This window comes from Narcine bancroftii, chromosome 1, assembly GCF_036971445.1.
Source record: "Narcine bancroftii isolate sNarBan1 chromosome 1, sNarBan1.hap1, whole genome shotgun sequence".
Lineage (NCBI taxonomy): Eukaryota > Metazoa > Chordata > Chondrichthyes > Torpediniformes > Narcinidae > Narcine > Narcine bancroftii.
The window spans coordinates 48,008,462-48,031,354 of NC_091469.1; the positions used below are offsets into that span (position 1 = coordinate 48,008,462).

General features: G+C 42.5%; 1 long non-coding RNA gene across 1 annotated transcript in view; it reads left to right on the forward strand.

Moving 5' to 3' along the window:
• The first annotated feature begins 3,434 nt into the window (after window positions 1-3,434).
• The window catches only part of LOC138757937 (uncharacterized), a 49,885-nt gene continuing 30,426 nt past the window's right edge, over window positions 3,435-22,893 (forward strand). The window contains exons 1-3 of the long non-coding RNA XR_011354001.1: window positions 3,435-3,603; window positions 7,034-7,152; window positions 10,116-10,199. This is a non-coding gene — a long non-coding RNA (uncharacterized lncRNA). The remainder of the gene's footprint in view (window positions 3,604-7,033; window positions 7,153-10,115; window positions 10,200-22,893) is intronic.

Here is a 22,893-nt window from a genome sequence, read left to right on the forward strand (position 1 = left end):
ACAGTGGTGAAGAAGGTAAATTCAATGCTGGCTTTAATTTCAAGAGGAATAGAATATAAGAGCAGGGATGTGATGTTAAGGCACTGGTGAGACCTCACTTGGATATTATGAGCAATTTTGAGCTCCTCATTCAAGAAAAGATGTGCTGACATTAGAGAGGGTTCTGGGAATCATCTGAAATATCAAACGAGGAGCATTTGACACCTCTTGGCCTTTATTCATTGGAATTTAGGTGAATGAGTGGGATCTCATTGAAACATTTCAAATGTTGAAAGATATAGACAGAGTAGATGTAGCAAGTTGTTTCTTATCATGGGAGAGTTGAAGACAAGAGGGCACAAATTCAGGATTAAAGGGGAGAAATGTGTACAAATTTCTTCAGCCAGAGGGTGGTAAATCTATGGAATTTGTTGCCACAGGTAGCTGTGGAGGCCAAGTCATTAGATGTATTTAAGACAGAGATTGATAGGTTCTTGATTAGCCAGGGCATCGAAGGATATGGGGAGAAGTCTGGACAGTAGGGCTGAATGGGATGATGGATCCGCTCATGATTAAATGGTGGGCAGACTCAATGGGCTGAATAGCTTATTTTTGCTCTTATGTCTTTTGATCTAATATACACCAATTCTTTTGCTGTTTTACACATTTATTTATATTTATCATTTAATAGTAATTATCCCTTTTAAATTTTGTTCTAGTTTCTGCCCCACTTGGCCCTGGTCATAAAACATACTTTGTTCTAATAATTCTGTGTGAAAATGGATCTTTTAATTTTGCTCTTTATTCTTGGAATGATAATCCTGTGCTGTAATTTCACCAAATGTCAGGCAGTAGAAATAATCTTTTAATATTGAACCTCTCAAACCTTCTGGAGATTTGAAATCCAGTATTAATGCCTCATTATACACACTAATCCCTTAACAAAGTAGTGCCTTTAACGTACATTCATCCCAAGGAGCCTTAGAGGAGCATTAGAAAGCAAAATTTGACTGAGTCTCATCAGGAAATATTAGTGGAGGTTCAGAGGTAGGTTTAATTTTACATAATAAAGGAAGCAGAGGGGTTCAGAGAAGAAATTCTGTGGCTTAACTAGTTCAATATCAGTATAGATAACTGCTGAATGTTTCAATTTTTCATAAAAGTGTTTGATGACATTTCACAAAATCCCTTCTTAAAACTCAAGCAAGAATAAAGCAAATTGAAATGATCAATATTTGGAATGATCAATGAGACATGTAAACAGTGAGGCAAAAAGAGTGTGACATTTAAAAAAGGCTTCAAGTTTAGCAGAATCCTGGTATTATGTTTGCAAGAGATCTTTGTATCAATATCCAATGCCAGTCTTTGGTCTTTGACATAATTTATTGTTTTTTTTTTGTGTTCAATATATTGTTGTACTCTAAATTAGTCCACATACCTCAAACTCCATGCTATGAAATTACCAGATTTACATAGTTCCAGTTTTGCTGGTTGAACAGTAAATCTTTACTAAGAGCCAACATGAACAGGAAAACTCTCTGTTCTTCAATATTGCCATGAAATCCATTAGCCTACATACCCATAGGTATTATATTTGCAGACTTTAATTTCTGGTCAGATTTAGTACTGTGCCTTATCAAATTTTTCTATTTAGAGTTGCCACATAGATCACTAAAATAAATGGATGTTTTATTATCATTGGAGAAAATTAATGTTAATAGTAGTACACAATTTGATTTAGCAACCCTGGCAATAATTAGACCACGTACCAGCTGGTCTTACTAATGCTGAATTCATATAAAAGAAAAGAGACAACTTCATTCTAATAATAAAGATTTGTATTATTATGTATTGAGCAGCTGTTGCTGGGAAAAAAAGGGAAGAGGAGGTCATATCCTTTGCTGCTTTTTTGTTGGGCCTGCTTCCTGGCTCTTAATGAAAGATAAGTTAGACAAAAACTAAAGGAACAGAGTAACTGGAAAGCTTTGCTTGCAGCATGGAGCTGACAGCTACCCTAAACCTTTATGGTACTGCTTCTTTTTAGTCTTCAGTCAGATATTCAACTGGTATCAACCTATTAGTTACAGATTAGTTTTCAGTTTCTGGCTCAATATGTTGCTATTCTGACTGTATGCACGATCAAGATATAATGGAACAGATAGTTTGCCTTTCATTTTTCCCCTTGGATTTTAACATTCCATTGTCTGGTTAAATACAACATTACAAGCTTCTACCCACAAGAAAATGGTGGACTGGAAAGGAAATATAATCCTGGGAACATGCAGGAAGTGTGCATGTATGATATTCATGCTACTGTACATGTTCACGCTACTGACCCACGTCTGCATCCTCAGATTCAGCTCCAACAGCGTCATTAAGTTTGCAGATAACATAATAGTAGTTGGCTTCATCAGCAGAGGTGGAAAGTTTTGTGATATGGTGCAAGAATAACAACCTGAGTTTCAACACAGACAAGATAAAGGAAATGATTGTGGACTTCAGGAGGACCAGGAATGACCACCCTCCACTACACATCAATAACTCTGTAGTGGAGAGAGTGGAGAGCACCAAGTTCCTTGGAGTTCACTTAACTAGTGACCTATTCTGGACACGCAACATCACCTTGCTTGTCAGGAAGGCACAAAAGCAACTGCATTTTCTGAGAAGACTGAAGTGGGAAAGGCTACCAGCCACCATTATGTCAACCTTCTACAGGAGCTCTATCTGAGAGCATCCTGGCCAGCTGCATCACAGTGTGGTAGAATGCTTTCTGCCACACTTATGGTCCTAGATCATTGAAGCTTCCTCCTTCCCCCCCAGTTGATGTGATCTACCAGGATTATTGTCTGAAGAAGGTGTGCAAAATCATTGAGGACCCCCTCCACCCTACACACAGCATCTTTCAGCTGCTCCTGTCAGGAAAGAAATACAGGAATATCAGAGCCAGCACCACCAGGAAATGGAAGAGCTTCTTCCCACGGGCAGTGAGAATGTTGAATGAGCAAAGGAACTGCTCCCACTAACCATCCGAGACTCTCATATTCATGAAACAATATTTATTTATTTGTATATACTGTATAATTGTACAGCATTATGTATTTTTATCTGTATGTGTGTTATGTCTGGTTGTGTGTCTGCGTGTGTGCCACCGAGGACTAGAGAATGCTGTTTTGTTGGATTGTACTTGTGTAATCAGATGACAATAAACTTGCCGACTTGATATTGCACATTTTGAATAGTCTTTAGCAACTGTCTTCTGGCTTTCAATGCCTTCAAAGTAAGAAAACTTTATTCAGTCTCTCCTGTATAAAACATTTTAAAGAAGGAGGTACCAGTGATTAGTCTTTGTTCCAGACATTTCAGAATGATGATTTGGAGAATATCTGAGAGAAGATGTTGTGATAAGATTCTTCTTTCTACGGTTTTAATGTTTTTTGCACAGGCTGATCAGCAAATGGGAGTCGAGAGCATTATTGAATATGAATGTTAATTATAATTAAAGGGAAGAAATATGAAATAGGCAGTGAGCAGAGGGATTCACTTCATTCATAAATTGAAGAAACCAACAAAACTCCCCAATTATCAATGGGAATAAAGAAGACAGAACTCTTCAATCAGGATCAGGTGAGTTAAGTGCAGCTATGTCTATTTAACAATGGGATTAGTGTCCATTCAAGGCTGAAATGGAAGGGAGGATTCTCCATTTGTGGAATGGAAGAAGTGAGCAGAATGTAGAGCCAATTTTCAGCTTCCAGGCTCTAAACTCAGTTTGCTCTTCAAAGCTGATTGCCTCTGCATCTCCCTAGCTCTTTTTTAAATCAACCTTTCATTGCTTTCAACTGCAGTGTTTGTAGTATTCCTCATGCTGACATTCACACAGAAGGATAGCAATAAGCCAAACATCCTTTGTTGAAACCAAAGGTTCTCAAAATAATAGTAGTGTCTGAACAGAACAATTCACACTGTAAGATGCAAACTAGCCTGTAAAGATACTCTATATAAATTTAAGATACCCCCCTAAAAAAACCATACAATCAATTAAACTAATTACTCTATGGAAGTTAAATACTTGGATAACTATTTCCATTAAAGCACCTCTGTAATCAATTCAATCAATGATGAACTTACTCATCTCTTCATCTTCACTGCAAAAACTGCACTTGGCACCTCTAAAGTATCCAGACCAAGTACAATTATTCCAGTGGATAATTTCTCCATGTAGGTAATATGTATTCTGTTAGGCAATATTGGCTCAAACTAACTTTGAATAAACAGTTTAATATGTCCTGAATCATTTTCTTGGTTTCACCAAAATACACTAAACTGCCCATATAAATATTTAACAATAGCCCAATAACTCCTGTCACTAAATATAGTAAGTTATGGTTATATATTTAATTTGATACAACTGTGGATGGCATGAATACATTTGCAACAATTCCCATGTTGGTTGCTTCTTAGAGCATTTCATCTTTGTGCTTCTAATTTGCCTTGCACATTATGTCACCACTGAATCTAGCGCAGATATTGGATCTTTCTTATTTCCTGTTCAAAGTTATTTCCTTGTATTTGACTGTGCTCAATCTGTCCTATTACACTTTGGCAAGATGCAATTAATAATTCTAAACCTGTTGTGAATCCTTCAAAATATAGTCAGAACTATAAAACTTCCTCCACTTTGCAGTGCAATCTTCCTTCAAAGTAGCCAACACAATCTGATTTTAATTCAGTCCATTCATCAAATCTGTAGATAGCAATAGTCTTGCAGAGCCTGTGCTCTTCCCCGGAATTTCATAATTTTCATCGATGTTTTCTTTGAGGAGATTCATGAATGTGAGATCAAACTCAAGGATAGTTTCTTTCCTGCCATTAGCAGACTCCTAAATGAACCTCTGTTCTAAGTGATTTCTATGTAACTTTATATTCTGAACTGTGTTTTTGTTGCTATCCTGTACATGGGTTGATTAGTTGAATTGCATTCACAAAAAACTTTCTTCCTGTACCCTGGGTACACATGACAAAGAAACTTAAGCTTGAACAATTGCTAAGAAACTCACTGCAGGATTTTGTTCTGAGCAGTTACTTCATACTTTGTTTCTGACTCATGCAATGATCCAATGTTTTTCCAACCATCATGTACGCTGGCTCTCTTATGTTCTTCGATATAAACTCCTTCAGCCTTTCTTTGCATTTTGTTAACAGTTCCATTGTTTTGAATGGCCAAACTTGTGGCGCTGGATTCAGAGTTTTTATTTCCTCTGAGGAGCATTCTCCACTCGAATTTTCTCAACTTCTAAAGCATTGTTCCTTTCCACAGAAAGCACTTTTTGTTTATATTTCAAACTTTCATCATGAATAATTTGTTAAATTATTAATCCTTTTTACTGTTGTAAAGTCCAAACAATCTCCTATTTCAACTTGAGCAAATTACTATGAGTTATTAATAATTTTTTTCTCTATTGTTGTTGGTTACTCTGTATTGACTTGGCATTTTGTCAGGTTTTTACTTTGCTTAACTTCAAAGATTTGAGATAAAATTTCATTTACAGAACTCTAGAAATTGATGTTAGCCTGGAGAAGAGCTATATTAAGTGCATTTTGGATGCCTTAGCACCTGTTAAAAAAAACCATCTCTATTTATTTGCAGTGTTTTTGCTTTGTATAAGTCTTTCTTTAACCTAAGAGGATGTCGAGAGAGGCCTAACAAGCAAAATACATCTTCAGTCAGATTTTCATCCTCACTGCTAAAAGAGAACTGTTGTTACTTACACCTAGAACAATCAGATTTTTACCAACATTATTTCCCCTAAAATTATACTCATTAACCAGAAACATTCAAACTCTTATATATATATACTGACTGAACTATGACATCAAATGCATATATGTCAGGACTGTTTTGCTCATAGACATCAAAATCACAGTCACTCCTGGCTTGCTGGTATCAGCATCATAACAAGTTACAATTTTCACATGCCTGCCACTTTTTAATTATTGCATCAGGAAAATCACTCAAAACTCCTACTCAAGGCATGAATCACTTTTCTCCCTAGGTGCAGGCAGACCCTGCATAAGCATTGCTCAAATTGCAGACATCTAGAAAGTATTGAGGTTAATGAATTCAGATTACACACACTGCTAGTGTTAATGTCTAAACGTCACCCCCCCCTCTCAAACCTCCATTAATAGTCTGATTCATGCCCCTTTTCCCATTATTACTATTTTCCTATAACCCACCCACTACACCTTATGAATCTCCTATCCACCGATAGATTTTATCTGCCCATCATTCCTCCTTGGTTCTACAAAACCTTCTTTACTTATTTGATTCCAGAATTTCAGCCTTTTTCTTCTACTTTTCATTTTCTAGCCTCTGTCCGTACCTCCACCTTCCCCTCATCTGGTTCTATCAACCTTTTTTTTACCTCTTTCCTTATCTGGGTCTGGTTATTGGCCATAAGCCACTGTTTCTTGATTCCACCCCTCCCTCTTCTCAACTGGCTCCATCTATCCATCAATTCATCAACTCCCTACCCATCTGACCTATCATCTTTCAGCCCCACCCTCAGCTTTTCTCCCTCTTTATTCCTTCTCCCTGCTACTCTCTCAGTCTAGATAGTAAATCCAAAACATTGACTATCCCTTTGCCTCCAAAATGCTGCTTGATCTGCTGAGTTTCTCCAGCAGTTTGTTTTTTTTAGTAAGGGAATAAAATTCTTACATTCTTAAATGCTTAGATATGTTTCAGTCTTCTTTAAATTCAACAATCCAGAAGGGTTTAGGATTTATGATCCTGGATCAGATCCTGATTGCAATTTCTTTACCAGCTGAGAGGAAATATTTTGACTTACTTGTATAGAGGGACACTGGACAAATTGGCGACTCTCTGTCTGGGGCTGTTCCACAGCCTCTCCTCAATGCAGGACAGTGAAACAGTATGGATGTGCCATTGTTCTTAAGTGAATAAAAGCCCATTCATTTCTCAACAAGTCTTTTGAGTAATTGATGGTGCATCAGTTTTTTTCACTTTAAGTTTTTTTTCACACTGGAACAGATCCTGAAGCCAGGAAAGCTGGAGATTGCTCCCTTAATCACCTGAGGCATCCACCAACTGGTTGCGTGGTTTTGAAGTATTCCTGCAGGCTTCCTCTAGCAATGTGCGATCAGAGAACGGTAAGCTACAAGTGCTGCCCATCCACACAGGCTCCTGTATGAAGGTGACTGATCCACAGCCCCATCCTTGCTGCAGGACAGTTGAACAATATGGATGTGCCATTGTTCTGAAGTGGATAAAAGCCTATTGGTTTCTCAACAACAGTCTTTCGAGTAATTGATGCTGCATCATATCCTTTCTTAAATAAGGGAACTAAAACTGTACATACTACTCCAGGAATAATCTTGCCAACACCCTGCACAATTCTACCAATACTTCTCTATTTTAATTCGAAAATGCCTTTTGCCTCTTGCTCCACCATGTACAATGAACAAGAACACATTGATTTCTCTATACAAGTCATTCCTATTACCAAAGTGCCCCAGCATGCTACTGAGCTCTCAAATACTCTTTCTGAGCTCGTGGATGACAATAGACAATAGACAATAGGAGCTGGAGTAGGCCCTTCGGCCTGTCGAGCCAGCACTGCCATTTTACAGATCATGGCTGATCACTACTATCAGTACCCCTTTCCAGCCTTATCCCCATAACCCTTAACTCCTTTGCCCACTAGAGTCTTATCTAACTCTCTTTTGAACATAATCAGTGAATCTGCTTCTACCACCCTCTGTGGCAGAGCATTCCACAGATTCACACTTCTCTGGGTAAAAAAATGTTTTCTCATCTCCGTCCTAAAGGGCCTACCCTGTATTCTTAAACTATGCCCTCTAGTCCTCGTCTCCCCCATCATTGGGAACAAGTAATCCAACTTCACCCTGTCTATCCCCCTGATAATTTTGTATACCTCAAGCATGTCCCCCCTCATCCTTCTAAACTCCATCGGATACAAGTCCAGTTTTTCTAGCCTTTCAGCATATGTCAACCCCGCCATCCCTGGAACTAACCTTGTAAATCTGCGCTGCACACCCTCTATAGCTAGTATGTCCTTCCTCAAAATTGGAGACCAGAACTGGACGCAATACTCCAGGTGGGGTCTCACCAGGGCCCTGTACAACTCCAGAAGGGCGTCTCTGTTCCTATACTCCAATCCCCTCTTTATGAAAGCCAACATGCCATTTGCCTTCTTCACAACTTTCTGAACCTGCATGTTAGCTTTCAGTGACCGGTGAACAAGTACATCCAGATCCATTTGCACCTCCCCACTCTCTAGCTTGTCTCCATTTAAATAATACTCACCTTTCCTATTATTGCCCCCAAAATGGATAACCTCACATTTGCTCACATTGAACATCATCTTCCATTCAGCAGCCCACTCCTCCAACCTGTCCAAGTCCCTCTGCATTTTCCTGACATCCTCCTCACACCCCACACCGCCACCCAGTTTAGTGCTTCTAATGTTCTACCCTTGAGCCCCATGACACTGCTTTTGAGCCATGGAAAACTGAGCGTCAGAACTCTTCCTAAGAGCTTGTCTTGGGATGCTGTCTCTGTGCCACTTATCCCATTGTCAGAGGGTTTCTGCTGAGCTATTGGTTGGAGTCCCTCCTATCCTGGAGTGCTATCCTTGATCTTTAGGAAACTGCCACTAATTCCTGGGATATGGCCTCTGACCCCTGAGATGTTCTCTGACTTCCACAACACTTCTGAGCCCAGCAGTCCTAGAGTTCAGCAGTTGAAAGTCTCTTTACCCTTCAAAGGTTTACATTGCTCTTTCTTATAGGTCATATTAATAATAGACAGATATAATTCAATGCTGAGCCCACAAATGGAATAAAAAATTCTGTCCTCTTCATATGCCTTTGAACTAATTAACATTGCAACTTGCAAAACCTCCTTTTGTTTTGAATGTTAGGAACTTAACATCCTCCCTCCTTTTCCTCTTGTAATTATTTATGTATTTTTAGCCTTTTTTAACATTTCTTAGGGAACAGGCCCTTATTGGGACTGAGTTAACTCCAGTAAATTCAGCAGCAATGAACAGAATGACACAATCAGGTATCCAATGTTTTCTCTCAATTGTGCAGAAGATATTTAGTAATTGAACCCTTAACTTCAGAAATTCTCTTAAAATATCGCACCCACCAGTCTTCCTCTTTTAACCTCCTACCTCTATGTCCCTCAACTGTCTTAATAAATGGCACCGAGAAACTGTTAGCTGATTATGCTTTTGTGAAATGCAATTACATGCTTTACTCTTACTCATGCAATACAAGGCCATTTTTGTATGGGAAAGTTAGCCATGGAGATAAATATTGGACTGCGTTATAGTATATAAATTCTCCATTTTACTTCTGGGCTGCTATTGGGTCCGGCACTGAGCCCAAACTTTGCTAAGCATCCCAAAATGCCATTTGTTTTCAATCAAAAGAACTTTTTCTGTTCCAAAATTACTGCCCTTTAAAAACTCCAGCAAGAGACCTGAGAGAGAAATTGAGATCAAAGAGAAAGTGATCTGACTTAAGTATGGTAGGCAAACAAAAGGAGGCATATTTTCAAAGAACAAGTGTGCATGAAAACTGCTTGAATAAACTCTCCGTGGAACCTGCTGACCCACCCAAAGGGTTCATTCTATGGAGAAATTAACCTATTTTTAAGCAGACAGACTGTTTCTATTGTGTCATGTCTGTGTATGAAATCAGTAGGTTGAAAAAGAGCCAAGATTCCACTCCTGACTCAAAGTGCTCATAGCACGATGGAATGTTGCCTGGATTGAAGGGGGAGGACTAGTGGTCTATAAATTGATTTAATTGAGCCTGTTTTTATTTTATCTACACAAATTGGGCATAAAACCAACTTAACCAAAGCTAGATCTTGCTCGCAATTCTGAGTGAAATTAACCCAGTCCTCTCTGCATTAAAATGTCTGACCACTTTTTTGGCATCATTCATGCATGTATGGATATCACCAGTTGTGCTCAACATATTTTCTCCCCTACCAACATAAACTAAAGCTATGGGTGCATTTTATGACCATTTGAACAGTCACGATGCAACTAGGAGTATTTAATGCTTCATTTTTGCAGTTATGCCTATCTAAAGGAATACTCAGCTGATACGGGAAGACATGAGTGAGCAGCTTCAGACCTGACTACAGGCCGCTCCTACAGGTCAGTGTCTGCTTAAGCTAACAGGGAGTGCCTTTCTTTCAGATTGCTGAGATACTCATTCAGCGATGATACTGTTGGCAGCATTCCATTTCTAGAGATATTAGTCTGGACATTGCTGGTGTTTTGGGGACCTTGTTGCTGGAGATAAAATTCAGAGACAGTGTATCCTACTTGGGCCTTGCTGAGGAATTGTTTTATATTCTCCAAGAATGCTGTTGGACATGTGAAATGCTGTGGAGAGACCATAAACTGTGTTCACATGCCGGGGCTGTTCTTGCCAAGGTGCTCAAAGTCTCATTGAGTGATTAATTCTTGACACAGGATATTTCAGTCAGCTCCTGTAGATCTCCTCATTATTTCACAGTTGATTGCAGTATTAGAGAGTCGCCCTGACACAGTGTTCCCACAGAGATGAGTTTATCTGCTTTGAATAACATAACAACTAGAGCATAGAACACTCTAGCACAGTACAGGCTCTTCACCCCTCGATGTTGTGCCAATTAATTTTTGACTTCACTTCAATGTAGGTAGCCATTGGCTGTACTCAAAAAGGCTCTAATTATTAAAAGGGAGCTTCTCCTCATAAAAGACGTTCCAGACAAGTGAGGTCCATCAGAGTATTTTCCTTGAGGTGAGTTTCTGAGAATTGCAAATGATATATTTATTGTCAAGCAGATCAGGTTTCTAGCATTGCTTAGGGATTGGATCTCAAGAAATAAGAGCTAACCTTAATTTTCCTGTCTCTCAAAACAACTTGCAGTCCTATGGCAGCAACAATGAGAATCTTCTGAGTAGCAGAATCATGTGCAAAATGGCATTGAACTGAAAATGAAAGACTGGCACTTCGCTCAACCTATGAGTACCTGTAGTATACCCCCAGAAAAGGAAAGAGTTTCATTTTTGTGTGTTGAATCCTGCACAAAGTTGCAAGCCAAAGAGAATAGTCGGTGCCAGAATAAAAGTCAACAGACCTGGAACCTGAAGGGCATTTGGGACTAGCTGAAGCACAGCAAGAGTGAAAGGAGCACAAGAGCAAAGAAGGCAACTGCTGGTGAATTGCTGGCAGAGCACCACCACCTTCAGCTCCCAGTGAAGTGGAGCAGGGAGGATTGATTGCACGGGAAGGGGATCATATTTCTAAAGGAATCTTATAAATCATGATCTCCAATGCACATTGTGACCCTCCCCATGCTCCAGTCTATAAAACCAATGTAGTTCTCAAGTAATCTGTCAAGGGAGCCCAGATGACATATAATAAACTCCACATCTTTTTTTGCAGGATGGTGTGAAATGAATACATATCAATGAAGCCCTGATCTATTTATTGAAATTGCCATTTTTTATTCAATGGTGAAGATGTGGTGGCTCACCATAAGGCAGGTGAACCAGCCCCGCTTGTAAGGCACGCGGCGGGGCAGCCGGCCAAAATGGCGCTGTCGGGGGTTTCCCTTCCTTCCAGCTCGCGGCTCAGAAACCCGCGCTTGGGGACCACGTGATGCCCGGATGACATCAGCGCCTTCCATAAGTGCACCCCAGCAGCCTGCAATAAACTAGTCTGATCACTGAACTCAACCCGTCTGGTTGTGTGAGTTATTGCAGGAGCAGTGTAACCGCCGCTACAATTGGTGACCCCGACTGGTTCAAATGTCTTTGAACCCATCATGAGTGAGCCTGGGATCAGCACAATAGCCATGAAACTGCCTGAATTCTGGGTTCAGGAGCCAGAGACCTGGTTCGTCCATGCGGAGGCCCAATTTCACATCTGCCAGATTTTGTCCAACATGACCAAATTTGACCATGTGGTTGCTGCCCTGGACCAGGCCACCGCCAGATGCGTGCTACACCTTGTTCAGCACTCACCCGCCGAGGACAAGTACGAGACCATCAAGCGAGTGCTTACCGGGTCCCTCATACTATCCAGACACCAGCGTGCCATTCGGGTGCTGCACCTCGACGTCCTGGGGGACAGGTCCCTAATGGAACTGATGGACGAGATGCTCGCACTCATGGGTGAGTACACCAACTGCCCACTTTTTGAGCGCATCTTCCTTGAACATATGCCCGGGGACATCCGCCCACTGCTGGTTCAGGAGAGCTTCACTGACCTGAGGAAGGTCGCCCTGAAGGCCCAAGAGCATTGATTCGCATGATTCTCAGAAGGCTTAGTGGTCCAGCAGGTCACGAGGCACGGGCACGACCACACCAAGCCCCCCCCCCCCCAGCGCTGCAGTAGGGCACCCAGCCCCTTCAGGGGCCCCCAATAGCATAACCAAGGCCACAGCATCCGGTTCAGGCCTCTGCTTCTACCACCAATGCTGGGGAGTCAAGGCTCGGAAGTGTCGTCAGCCCTGCTTGTTCCAGGGAAATGACCAAGTTGGCCACTGTTAATGGGTGTGGCAGCTGGCCAAGGACACAGCCTTCTCTACCTGCGGGACTCAGTCAGCGGCCGGCAGTTCCTCGTTGACACTGGAATCCAGATCAACGTCATACCGGGAACGGCCATCGAATCAGGAACCGACCTCGTGGACCTCCCCTCCGTGCGGCCAACGCAACGGCAATTCGGACATATGGAGACAAGACAGTCCACTTCCAGATCGGCCAACAGAATTTTGCATGGAGGTTCACCGTCTCGTTCCTCCTGACTGCCATCCTGGGTGCAGACGTCCTCCTTGCACATGGGCTTCTGGTGGACATTCAAGGTAGGCTCCTGGTGGATGCCCGTACCTTCCAGGCCGTTTGCCTCAGTGCCTCCCACTCGGAGCAACTGCAGATGACCACGATCAGCATGCCCAGAGGTGAGTTCCAGCTGATCTTGGATGAGTTCTCAACACTCTTCAAGCCAAAGTTCTCCGCTGCCTCACTGCGCCATAGGCTGTTGCACTACATCCCCACCCAGGGCTCATTAGTTCACTCCAAGGCACACCGGCTCCCGCCTGACAAGCTCCAGGTAGCGAAGGAGGAGTTTTCGCACCTGTTGGAACTGGGGATCATGCAGCCGTCCAACAGCCCATGGGCCTCGCTGCTCCACCTGGTCCCGAAAGGCTCCGGCGGCTGGCGTCCCTGCGGAGACTATCGACGGCTCAACGAGGCAACCGTTCCTGACCGTTACCCCAACCCTCACATCCAGGACTTTATGGCGCGAGGGTCTTCTCCAAGGTTGACCTGGTGCGTGGATATCACCATATCCCGATGCACCCTGAACACATATCCAAGACAGCCATCATCACCCCCTTTGTCCTATTCGAATTCCTGCGCATGCCATTCGGGCTCAGGAATGCCGCTCAAACCTTCCAGCGCCTCAGGGATTCGGTGGGCAGGGACTTGGATTTCGTCTTTATTTATTTGGATGACATCCTTGTCGCCAGCAAGGACAGGGCGCAACACAAGGCCCACGTATGTGCCCTTTCCTCCCGGCTGGCCAGCTTCGGCCTTACTATCAATCCGGCCAAGTGCCAGTTTGGGAAAGAGCCATGCAGTTCCTGGGCCATAACATCATGGCCGAAGGAACCACGCCCGCCGCTATGAAGGTTGCCGCCATCAGGGAGTTCCCATGCCTGAACAGCCTCAAGGCGCTGCAGGAGTTGCTGGTATGGTCAACTTTTACAACTGCTTCATCCTGGGAGCTGCACGCATCATGCAGCTGCTGTTCGCTCTCATCACAGCCAAGCACAAGATGCTCGCTTGGAACCCAGAAGCCTGCACCACATTCAAGACCACCAAGGATGCCCTTGCGAAGGCCACCATGCTCACCCACCTGCACACAAACCTGCATATGGCACTCTCTGTCGATGCCTCTGCCACAGCTGTTGGTGGCATCCTGGAGCAGCAAGTGAATGGGCATTGGAAGCCGCTGGCATTCTTTAGCCGCCTGCTCCGCCCACTGGAACGCATGTATAGTGCCTTCGATCGCAAGTTACTGGGCATGTACCTGGAGGTGCGGCATTTCTGCTATTTTTTGGAGGGGAGAACTTTTACCATCTTCACCAACCACAAACCCCTCACCAAGGTGCTCACGATAGCAAAAGATCCCTGGTTGGCCCACCAGCAGCGTCACCTCTCCTTCGTGTCGGAGTTTACCACCGACATTTGGCACAAGATGGGGAAGAACAATGTGGTTGCCGATGCAATCTCATGACCAGCCATCTGCGCGTTGACACTCGGTCTTGACTTCGACTAGCTCGCCCGGGTCCAGGAAGCTGATGAGGAGACGAGGGCCTTCAAGACCGCCATCACTGGTCTGTGGTTCCCAGACCTCCCGACTCTGAGCGGCGAAGGCACCATCCTGTGCAATATCTCCTTGGGCACCCAGCAGCCAGTGGTTCTGCAGCAGTGGCACAGGCAGGTCTTCCATCACATCCACGAACTTTCACATCTGTCCATCAGGTCCATGGTCTGGATGGTGGCAGAACGGTTCATATGGCATGGGCTGTGGAAGCAGATCGTGGGCTGGGCCAGAACATGCACCTATTGCCGGATGTCTAAGGTGCACAGGCACACCAGGGCACCCGTACAGGAGTTTGAGCACGTCCAGGAACGGTTCAGCCACATTCATGTGGACATTGTCGGGCCCTTACCTATTTCTCAGGGCAACCGCTACCTCTTTACAGTGGTGGACTGCACTACTCGCTGGCCCGAGGTGATCCTGATGCCAGGTGCCTCCACCAACTCCTGCTCCCGAGCCCTGTTGCATGGTTGGATCGCCCGGTTCGGCATCCCGGCTCACCTCACCAGCAATCGGGGCGCCCAGTTCACATCTGCGCTCTGGACACAGCTTGCCAACAGGTTGGGGTTCCGCTAGACCGCAACATGGCCTACCACCCATAGGCCAATGGACTGGTCGAATGTCTGCACCGCCACCTTAAGTTGGCGCTCATGGCCCACCTCACCGGTCCCGACTGGACAGACGAACTGCCCTGGGTGCTCCTGGGCATCCGCTCCACTCCCAAGGAAGATCTGCAGATGTCATCAGCTGAGCTGGTCTACGGTGTGCCGTTGGTACTACCTGGTGAGTTCGTCAATGCGCCTCACAATCACCAGCGGTCGCCACATGAACTACTTCCAAACCTCGTGGCATGCTTGGACACCTTCGAACCCCCATCGCCACCTAGGCATGCACCCGTCTGACTCACATTCCTGGCATGCTGCTTTCCGTGAAGTTCGTTTTCATTCGGCGGGGCCCGACCGCAGCACCTCTCCAGTGACCATACGAGGGGCCGTACAGGGTTATACAGCATTCCGGCTCGATGTTCATGCTGGACTTGGGCGGCGGCATGAGCTGTTTACCATGGACAGGCTGAAGCCACCGCACCTCGATCCCACTGAGCCCGTGGTCATTGCCCAGCCCAAGAAGCGAGGCCGCCCGGCAAAAAAGGACATTGGCACCGGTTATGGGGGGAGGGGCTGGCTGTGTTGCGGCTCACCACAAGGCAGGCGAACTGGCCCCACTTGTAAGCCACGCAGCAGGGCAGCCAGCCTAAATGGCGCTGTCAGGGGGTTTCCCTTCCTTCCAGCTCGGGGGTCAGAAACCCGTGCTTGGGGACTACGTGACGCCCGGATGACTTCAGTGCCCTCCAGCGCAGTTTTCAGCCAGGTCCAGGCTGGGAGTATAAGTGCAGCCCAGTGGCCTGCAATAAACTAGTCTGCTCACTGAGCTCAACCCGTCTGGTTGTGTGTGTTATTGCAAGAGCAGTGTAGCCGCCGCTACAAAGACATGAATTTCTACATTGCTCGAATGGGTGGGGATTCCACTGCTGGAGGAAGCAGCTGAAGGTATCACTTGCCAGACTCTTTTTGGCCCCTAGCATGCATGACCTGCCATGGCATTTCTATCACTGATGAGAATTCCAGGACACTTTCACTAAATCTAGGGCTTCACTCCCCTGCAGCTTTTCTCTCTCCAAGGCAGTCATAGTTTTAGCAAACATGGGACAAAACTAATCTTCTGGAGCAGCATCAATAATTCTTGAACCACTGAGTTCCTCCAGCAGATTGATTTTTTTTCCTCCAGATTCCAGCATCTGTGTCACTCGCAAAAAAAAGGGGAATTGTTTTAAAGAGCTGTTGACTTTCTCAGGTAGTTGTGGAGCACATTGTGAGATGTGAACTAGCCCTCATCCTGGCAGGAATTCCATGCCAAGAAGCATTCCATTATGTTTCAGTGCATGGTTTGGTATGTAAATTACTTTGATATTATTACCAATGTATTTTTTTGGCAAATTTCTTGAACTTTATTATAAGTGACTGAGTTGGGTATTGGTGGTGTACACAATATGTTTAGTTCCTAAAAAAGGGTTAAAACTGATTTCTCAACCATGGTGGATTAGAAAAATAAAACATGTATTGGCACATAATTCATAAGGCAGCTCTGAACTTCTGCACTTGCACTGTTTTCACATACGTGAGGAGAAAATGCAGGAGGATCATTAGGTTATTAAGTCCAGAACATGAACCCTGGCAAGCTGAAGTAACATGCCTTGAATTCTGATGACGTTATCTGAATTTGTAAGAAACACTTCCTCCACAATCTAAAAGAGAATCAGACAGATACATTCAAAACTGAACCTTTTGCATTCATTTTCACAGGCAAAATTACCCAAGCAGCCCAAGGCAAACCTAGACTGACTGGTCCAAAACTGCTCACATTTTCTACATCCTCCATCATCAACTAAAATTCTGGCCAGTTGCTTTGGAAAGTTTCTCCTGCTGAGCTTCTACCATAACTAGTTGGTCTGTTCTGAGATAACAAGCAGATATTTCTTAATGTTGCTTATCTCAGGAAAATTCCAGAATCATGACCAGTTTTCTTGTTAATACATATGGATTTTCTCTCTCTTCCCCTCACCCCTCCCTCTCTCTCAGGGGTGCAGTGCTAACTTTTTTAGGTGCTGGAGCCACTCCATGAGGTCCCTGGAGCAACCCCATGAAGTGCTAGAGCAGCGCTGCTCCCCTCCTCTCTCTCCCTCTCCCTCCCTCTCTTCAAGGAATGATGTCTTTAAATTGCCTGCCAGTGCATATGAATGTTATTTTGTGTATTTTTCCCTCTCAGAAAGGCTAATGTTCACATTTCTGATTTAGTTTCACTTACTCTTCCATGTAATTGATGAGTTCATACCAAATAGTTGATATCATAGCTCTGAATCCTCAAAAGAAGATTGCTTGTTATCTCAACAAGTCAATGCTGACCCACTAAACACAGTATCTTGTACATTAAGCAAATTTTTCATAATTTCTTCTTTTTGAACTTTGCATACAAAATCCATACCACTTGAACAACAACTATCTGTGCAGGTGGCTGATCCTATCTGTGATCTACAGGGACACACGTACACAGTTACTCAGTTTAGGATTGGATAGGATATTGAAGTTGTGAATGCTCCCATGCAGTCTGAGACAACAGCTGGTAAACAGAATGAAATCACCAGTGACGGTACAGGGCTTGCAACAGGTGCAAAATGGTAGGTTGGTAGGGCAGGCAGCCAAATACATCAGCCTTTTCCTTCCTAATCTTTAACTGAAGGTAGATTCATTTTCTTCAGTCCCTCACACTGAGTAACACTCTGTAACTAGTAGCTAAAAAGACAGATATTTAAAATTGAAATGTAAAGAGATGTTAAATGAAAGGTCAATAATCATAGACAGTGTACATCCAATGTATGTTTTTGTTAGACAGCATCTTCTGCTACCAGAGCTCACTCAGTACAAATGAAACTACTCTATAAGCATCAGATGGAATTGGTAGTAAGAAAACAGGAGTTAATAGCATACCAAGGTAGATGGATGAGTTTTTTTGATGAGCTGTGTATATGTACAACTGTAAATTAGAGAAGGAATCTTAGTAATATATTGCCTGGTATTAATATCTTACATCCAGCTGATGGGGGCTTGGTTTAATACCTCTTTCTAAAAGGTGGCATTTCCAACAGGGCAGCATTATTTTATTTATGCCCCGGGATGTCAGCTTCAATAAGTTAAGTCAAGTCAAGTCAAGTCAAATCACCTTTATTTATTGTTCATACCATGCTCACGTGGTAAAAATTAGATAAAATTTCTCCAGGACCACAGAACATATTTACACACATATAAGTTAGAATAGAAATTCAGCACATTAAAATATTTTCAGTAACAGTCCATGGTATTCTATCCACAAATATTCTGGAAATTCAGGAGTCTGATGGCTTGGGGGGGAAAAACTGTGGCCCAATCTGGACATAAGGGCTAGAGTGCTGCAGTACCTCCTACCAGATGGCAGAAGGGAGAACAGTTTACATGAGGGGTGTGTGGAGTCCTTCACAAAGTTTATTGCCTTTTGTCTGCATCATGTATTGTAAATGTCCTTCATGGTAGGAAGAGAGCGCCCAGTGATCTTTTCCATTCAAGTATGTATTAAAGTTTCAACTTAAAAAGACTGACAAATAAAAACTGACTCTTCGTGGCCTACTTTGATGTACATTTGTAAAGCAAGAATATCATGAGGCTGTCCTTTGATACAGACGCTTTGATTCAAATGTGAAATCAATGATCTTAGTTATTTTCCTATATAGGACAAACCTTTTCTGAAGTTCATAAATAAGAAGTCAAGCTTCAGTAAAAAAGCTGAGGTGACATGCCAGCTCAAATCTCAAATGATACTGATGTAACAGGCACTTATCAATGATCACATAATGAGCAGAGAGTGGTGAGTGGAGTTCAGAATGCTTGACATCTTCCATTATTCAAATTGCCAGGATTTTCCATTTCTTGCTATTAGAACACCTTGCAATAATTTACCTACTACTGAAGTCAGGCTAACCGGCCTATAATTTCCAGGGTTACTTTTGGAGCCTTTTTTAAATAACGGAACATTGTGAACTATACTCCAATCCTCTGGCACCACACCCGTGGCTAAGGACAGTTTAAGTATTTCTGCCAGAGCCCCTACAATTTCTCTACTAGCTTCGCTCAAGATCCAAGGGAATATCTTGTCCAACCCTGGGAATTTATCATCACTTATTTGCTTTAAGACAGCAAGCACTTCCTCCTCTTTAATCTGTATAGGTTCCATGACCTCACTGCTTGTTTTCTTTATTTTCCATGACTCTGTGCCTATTTCCTGAATGAATACTGATGAAAATAAATCCTAGGTGTTTGTGCAGAGCATGTGGCCAACCTTACATGGCAATGATCTTCACTGTAATCAGTTCTGTTGTACATCTGTTGGATCATATTATGACTTGTAAAACAAGGATACATTTCTGAAAGCTGCAGAATTTGAGGAAGGTATTTCACAGAATATTGCAGAACAGCAGAAGGAAGTCATGCTGAACAGGGAGAATTCATGCATGCCCTTGTTAGGCAACAATAAACATTAGAAAATGCTCTAATGACACAGCAGGTCATGGAGCATCTGTGAAAGAGAATAAGGAAGAAATGTTTCAGGTTGAAACCCTTTCAGGAGATAACAGGCTTTTGACGTGAAACATTCATTTGTTTTTCTTTTCACAGATTGTGCCAGGGCTGCCAAGAGTTTCCAGTATTTCCATTTTATTTTTGATTTTAACAATCAGTAAGTTTTGATTTTTAGAAACCAAAAATAAATTAGCTCAGCAATTTGCCAAATGTTTGTTGAATAATGTAAAGTTTTACCCTGGGATTAGTGCAATATATTCCCCATACAGCCTTTCCCCTCTCAACATTATACTTTTATGTTTGAGAATAGATCTTTTTAAGATATCCAAGGAACTTCAACCTCATTGATTTGATGAATAAATCCCAAATACATGATTCAGAGATTTAGAATGCCTTTAGTGAAGATGTGGTTCAAGAAAATGAATGATAACTTTGAAAACGGAGCTGTAAATTGGATATAAATTCTTCTTCAAAGATGTTCATCGTTATATACATTGTGCAATGTACATCTGCACTGAAATTCTTGCTTGCTGCAGCTAAACAGATACTTTGTAAAATAAGACAACTTCAAAACAACTACATACAAAATAGTTAATTGAATTAAAAAAGACTATAAATACACAAAAAAGATAGATAATAAATGTTCCTAATTATCCTAATCCCATCCACCACCCCAATTTTTTAAGCTTTATTCTATCTTCAATATATGTATGCCTAAATTGATCACAGTCCATCCAAGATCATTTGCTTGTACATGGATATAAATATTTAAAATTCCACGTCAGGAGACTTAAAAGGTGCCAACACATACATAAATAAGGAGATTAATGTACAGAAATATTTGGATGATAACATTTTACAAAAGGTAGTGATCACTTGGTTTAATTCTAAACTCTTGTGTGATCATATAATTTCATTGGAAGCTGTTTCCGTTATGTATTTTCAGAAAAACTTGTGTAGCAGCTGATTAACTAACTTTTCTTAGGCTGACAGAATCATGAGAAACAGACTTTCTATCCTTCATACACTCCTTTGATGAAACATGAAATATATGTTTAATATCAAACATCCATTGTCAATACAACAATTTTTTAAACACATATAGATGCTAAAGGTCCCATGCACTTGACTCATAGATATAGTTATGCAAGAGAAGTTTTTATGATAATCAAAGAAGAAAGTTTGACTGATACTAGAGCCTTAAAATCCTTTGGTGCCTAAAAAACCACATTAACTTGGAACTACATAGTTGACCCATGGCATTTTTATGCCTGGCCCCATAATAATATTATATTGTGTTCGTACTCCAAGGATCTGCTTGATCCAAATTTATCCAGCCCACAATCTAATGCATTTGCCTGATCACCCTCAGCCACTCCAACATACACTGTTTGCCAAACTAACCTGTTAGCCTTTGTCATTAGTGGCCTCAGGGACTGTGTGCAAAGATTAAACATCCCTCAGCAAAGGAAATACTTTGTGGCTATATAAATGCCATCTGTTCTTTCAGGGTCAAGAACTGGGCAGTGAAATGACTGCATTCACATGCAATATTCACTGAAGTCTCTCTACATCATTATAACCAGAAATCAATCACCAACTGCATCACTTCCTGCCCCTGCAAAAATAACTCACCCTGGCGCTCCCAGGAACATGCTTCATCCTCAATCTGGGCCTGACACAAACTTTGTATCAGTAACCAGCTGTCAGGCCACTCACCCACCAGTGATCATGGAGCTTGGCGGCCGATGGAGTGAACATTTTGGAGCGACCCTGAAGTGTCTTCTCCCCTCCCCTGAGCCACAGCCGCCACTACTCACCCTCCTCTCCCTGCTCCTCTGAGCTGCTCTCTCCCTGCTCCCCTGAGCTTCCCCTCTCTCCGCTCCTTCTCCCTGCTCCCCTGAGCCACCCCCTCTCCCTGCTCCCTCTCCCTTCTCTCTTTTTTCTCCCTCTTCCCACTCCCCTCCTCTTCCCACTCCTCTGAGCCACTCAAAAAGGCGCAAAGCCAGATGGCCATGTATGGGACACTGCAATGTTTCTTCATCCGGCTCTGGCTGAAACCAAAACTCATTTAACACAAAGCAAAATTCGTTCACTCAGAAATGAGATTTACCTCACTTACTCGAAGTTCAAAACACACCTTAGAGTGCAGAGAAATTAAATAAGAGCTGGAGATATGGATCAAAGGCAGAAGTTGAAAGGAATACGCAATAGCTTCTGCTGAGAAAGATTCAAGATGCTATATTCAGCAAATTTATTTATGTCTGCAGTTTTGCAACAAAAATAATTGTTACCAATTATTTTTAAAACTCTTGAACTATTTGAAGAATTATTTAAATGCAACCAAGTTTAAATGACAGTTTGCTGCACTCCAAACTCCTGTCTGAAATATATATATCCAGCAAAAAATGATTTTATCAGTCTTGCTAAGTAGTTTGTTCTACCAGTGATAAGATTGGTGGCACAACTCCTTGAGGTGATGTCTTGCTATTGGTATCAACAACTATGTCACCCAATATCAAAATGCTTTCAAACAATAAACAAAATGAAGTTTCGCACCGATTGAGCTGCTGTCTATTTTGGGATTAGTTATTTTGTTTTCATTATGACTTATTTTTCTCCTTTTTGACTTTTATGTTTTTTTTTTAAATAATGTCATTTTAATGACTAACTCATGATTTTTGCTGCTGTGGTAAACCATTGTTATACTGTGATTGGCTGCTACCAATTGGACACGCCTCCTGAGACCGATCCTACCCATAGCCCCTTGCATGCCACCCTTTTACTTTTGCTCAAATCAGTCAAGGAGGTGGATGGTTGTTTGATAGTGTTCCAGTCTTTACCTATTAAAAGCCTGATTGTTTCACTACTCAGCCTTTTGTGAATTATTGATGGTACATCAGGTGCATTTCCAGATTTGAAGATGCCTTTCCTGACCTGAAATGCATCATCTTAGTTTTTTTTTTGGAAGGAATATGGTTGATCTCACTGCTTGAACTTTTTCTGTCGATTGTTTTTTTTGATAAATTATCGTCAGTTACGTTCTGACATTGTACATTACGTACTTCAAGCAGAGACTATTGAAAACTTCAATTACATGATGTCTGTGTTTCAGTATTTATTTCATTTATGGTAGCATCAGTGCAGCCCGCTGTCCAACCACTGACACACCATCTGGCCCACGCATGGTAAAAGTTTGCCCGCCCCTGGTCTAAAGGATAGTGAGGGCTTACAGGGAACAGGTCCAAAAACGAAGTTCAGGACAAGATCAGTTGAGCCAGAATCATATTTGATGTCACAGCAGGTTAGA